We start from the raw sequence: 4223 nt of genomic DNA on the forward strand, positions 1-4223 counted from the left end.
TTCACATCCGGTTTTACCTTCTGTAAGGGGACCGTACTGCCAGTCTTTTTGCCACTTGTCAAGAATGTGAGCAAAAATGCATTTAAGAGAGAGCTAAATGCTCTCACCTCCAAGGGCAGTAAGTGATTGAAAGGCCCCCTGTTCCAATCACCCCTAAGGTCCCTTGTAGGTTGGTGACATCATGCCGAGACAGTTAATAGGTACTTGCAGAACTAATGCAGGGAAAATCTCCCAAATGGCATTTTGCTTCATGTCTTAGAATATGAAGCCTTTGTCATTAATATATGTAAACCCATGCAAGAAGAATAGAGCTGGGGCTGAGCGTGGATTGGGAAGGGCACTTTGTGCCAAGTACCTGCAAATATACCCAGAGTCAAATTAACAGCCTGGACCTGCTGCCTCAACCGCGACAGCGATGCTCTGAATCCTCTGTGATAGCTCCCGGCTGAAAACTCACAATTCAAGTCCTTCACTGGTGCTATTGCTGATGCAATAGCAATCATCAGCAATCACTTCTCAAATTATTTGGGGCATTAAGAATATGAGGGACCTTTGGGGTTTTTAAAATTCCTTTACTGCCAGGAGCATGGCAGCTCAGAAAATGAAGCTGAGCTTCATTCTAGCTGGCATTCATCCAGCTAATAGGGATTGACTTGGTAGTCGGTTTGGGAGAGGGGAAGGGGGTGGCTGTGCCGGCACTGCCATGGTGCTTTTGTGCTCCGTATGTGCCTGGGAGTACTGCAGTGAGTCAGCCGAGAGGGGAGAGTAGGGAGAGGAAAGGAGCCTCTGCAGTAGCAGCAGCACAGGGACAGGGCCCATCCGCAGTCAATGCAGGCTCGGGGGGTTCAGGACCTGCTGCGAGCACAGATAGTGCTGCCACAGAGCCTGCTGACCTTGATCTTTGTTAACCCTTTCACAATGATTTTTGGGGTTTTTTCAAAGGCTGCAATTTTTTTTTCACTGCTCTTGGAGGAGCATTTTTAAGTATCAGGATTTTTGTCTCTGATTGCTCAGAGATCAGCTTTCCTGGGGAGATCTGGCTTACAGAGAAGCATGGTAACCTTTTCGTAAGTAAGCTTTAGGGAAATAAAAACCTTGTTATGAGAAACTGATTCCCAGAAACCAAGTTGCTCTTTTCAATTGCAGCGTAACAGCAGAGCTAATGACTACAGCTCTCAGTAAACCTTGTTTTCTTCCCTGGCTGGCGAAGGGGATACTGATTGTAGGGCATTCTGCTGTTTCCAGCGGGCTGTACTGTCCAAACCATCACTGTGCTCAGGTGAGAGTTATTTGTCTCTGATTCACAGGATTTGCAGCTTCTGGCCTTAGTTTTACAGCTGTTAACCATCTTTTCCTCTTGACATGATTAAATTAAACCTAGAGCAAGTCTTCGCAATGCCACTGGCCCTGGAGTGGGAATTTTCTGTTTCAGTTGTGTCCCAAAATGCTTCTCCATTTTTGTTCCTGTTAAAGCTAATAAATGCTGTTACTTTTTCTGCAAGACACACTTCAGTGAGCTTCTGAGAGCCATAGCTTTGCAACTCCTATCAGTGGTTTTCAGCAAAGATTGTTCTAGTGTCACAACACGAAAGCACACAGAGAAAAGTCCTGCCCTGACCTTACAGTGTTTAGGAGCCGAGGCTTTTGGGGCCCACATTGTACCTACAAGGTACCTAGAGACCCCTGACAGCTCTCTCTGACCTGAGAGAGCACAGGCTGGGCTGGACGCAGCTCCTGGGGAGCTGGTGGCTTGTTTTTGCCATTTTCCTTTTGCTGAGGGACAAGCTGCCTTCATCACAGGATCAGGTCTGGCTCTTTGGGATTCATCAAGGGGATACCAGGGACTGTGTAAGTTCCGGGGCCTTTTCTGGCACTTTGAGCTGCTCTGTCTATGCTGTTACACCTGTGCTTTCTTCCTTTGCCTTTGGCAGAAGGGAAAAGGGTGACTTGAGTGGCAGAGAGTGAATTCAACCACACTCTCCTAATGGCTGTCTGCGTGAGGTAGGCTGAGGGACCAATCTTGGGAGAGCATGTATATCCCCAAGACTGGCAGTTTGTTCTAAGCAGCTTCCATGGCTCCTGTGTGCCTTGGGACAATTTCTTACACATCTTTGTGAATGCCTGTGAAAATCAGAAGACAAGGCTATATTTCAACAGCCCCTCATGCAGCAGCAGTGTTAGCCCCAGTCCCACTCCTGCAGCTGGCTTCGTGTGCTCCCCAGCTCCTCTCAAGTGCGCAGGTACAACTGCTCTTGCTGCCAGGCAGTGAACCTAATTTGGGAATTGAGCCAGGCTAAAAATAACTCAACCTGAAGGAAAAAAACACCCACGTTTGCTAAAGAAAATGCAAGCAAAACTACAGCCTGTGATTCCCTCTGCCTGTTACTGGGGCAGTGGAGAGAAAGAATATGGAATTATTATTAAACTAGTGTGCAGTATTGGTGATGCAAGACACGGTTAATTTAATGCCGAGAAATAAAAGGAGAACATCCAAAGGAGTAAGACTTTAGCAGTACATGCCATAAACTGGGCTGGATGATGTACCTGCAGCCTTGAGGAACAGATTCCCATCACTTGGCACAGGCTGTTTGGTTCTCCCAGCAGTGCAGACAGGAGGTGTCAGCCGTCTGATCCAGTAGAGCAGCCTGAGGAAGCCTTGGATCTATGTGGCTGGAGGGTTCTCAGGTGAAGCTCTCTTACTGCTCCGGGTGGGCCCAAGGCAGGATATTTACAGTGGGTGTTTTTATCTGTGCAGTCAGTATTTGCCTTTACTTCAGCATCTCTTCCACTGCCAGCTAAAGTTACTGTCACAACCCTGTCAGCTTGTATGTTCCTGGGGAAGGGACCTGTTTTGGCCATAGGCAGTTTGGGTGCCAAACATGCCTTCTGACATCCAAATTTGATTTAGCAGCTTGGATGGGTCCTTTCTTCTTCATAGACAGATAAGCAGGGCTGAGAGCTGCTTTTAGGATTCATCTTCTCAACTTCTAATTTTGGGGTCTCCTTAGCTCCACCTGTATGAAGCTAAAAATCATTCCCAGAAATACCATGTTTCATATCCCAGATGTGCATAATTTCATGAGGAAAATTTTACAGCTCATCCAGTTCCAGCCCCTGCCATGGGCAGGGACACCTTCCACTAACCCCAGTTGCTCCAAGACCTGTCCAACCTGGCCTTGGACACTACCAGGGGTCCAGGAGCAGCCACAGGTTCTCTGGGCACCCTGTGCCAGGGCCTCCTCACCCTCACAGAGAACAATTTCTTCCCAATATCCCATCTGTCCCTGCCCTCTGGCAGTGGGAAGCCGTTCCCTGTGTCCTGCCCCTCCAGGCCCTGTTCCACAGTTCCTCCCTAGCTATTCTGGAGCCCCTTTAGGCCCTGGAAGGGGCTTTAAGGTCTCCATGGAGCCTTCTCCAGGTTTATCCCTCTAGCTCTCCCAGCCTGGCTTCAGAACAGAGGGGCTCCAGCTCTTGTAGCGTCTCTGTGGCCTGAAACCATTCTTAGCCTCAAATTCCCAAAACAATGCTGCACATAGTTTTCCCAGCCTCAACCAGCATCATTCCCATCTCTCCCTTTCAGGTCCCTTTCCCTGTATCCTGCTGACAATAGGAGCAGCTTGCATTGTGGACAAGTACTGACATCATGGAATGATAAGCATGGCTTAAAACCTAATTAAAATCCAATTACAAGCCAGACAGGGATATTACATTCATGCACAATTATATTCTTCATCATTTTCTTTCCTGGGAGTGATTAATCAGCAGTGCTGGAGCCCACATCAGCTGGGTGGAACCACATCTCATCAGCTTCCCTCAGGTATATGGGGGCCAGTGGGCCCAGGGTGTCACAATGGGGGTCTTGGGATGGAGGTGTCAGCATGGGGATTTCAGGACGGGGTTTCTGGATGGATTCTCAGTATGAGGTCTCACAGTGGGGTCTCAGGATTGAGATCTCAGGATGGAGCCTCACGATGGGCGGGGTCTCAGCATGGTTTCTTAATGGGGTCCCGTGATGGGGATTCACGAAGAGGGTTGAGGATGAGATCACACGATGGGATCTCATGAAGAGGACGTTCGCGACCGACCTTCTCAAGATGGCGGCGCCCTTCCCGTAATGGCGGCTCTTCGGTGCCGGTCACGTGCCGCAGGGTGGGCGGGGAATCCCGGCACGTGCCGATAGCGCTCACGTGACCAGGAGCAGGAGATGCTGCGGGGCGGGGCCG

The sequence above is a fragment of the Sturnus vulgaris genome, chromosome 16, assembly GCF_052056855.1.
Source record: "Sturnus vulgaris isolate bStuVul1 chromosome 16, bStuVul1.hap1, whole genome shotgun sequence".
In the NCBI taxonomy this organism is placed as follows: domain Eukaryota; kingdom Metazoa; phylum Chordata; class Aves; order Passeriformes; family Sturnidae; genus Sturnus; species Sturnus vulgaris.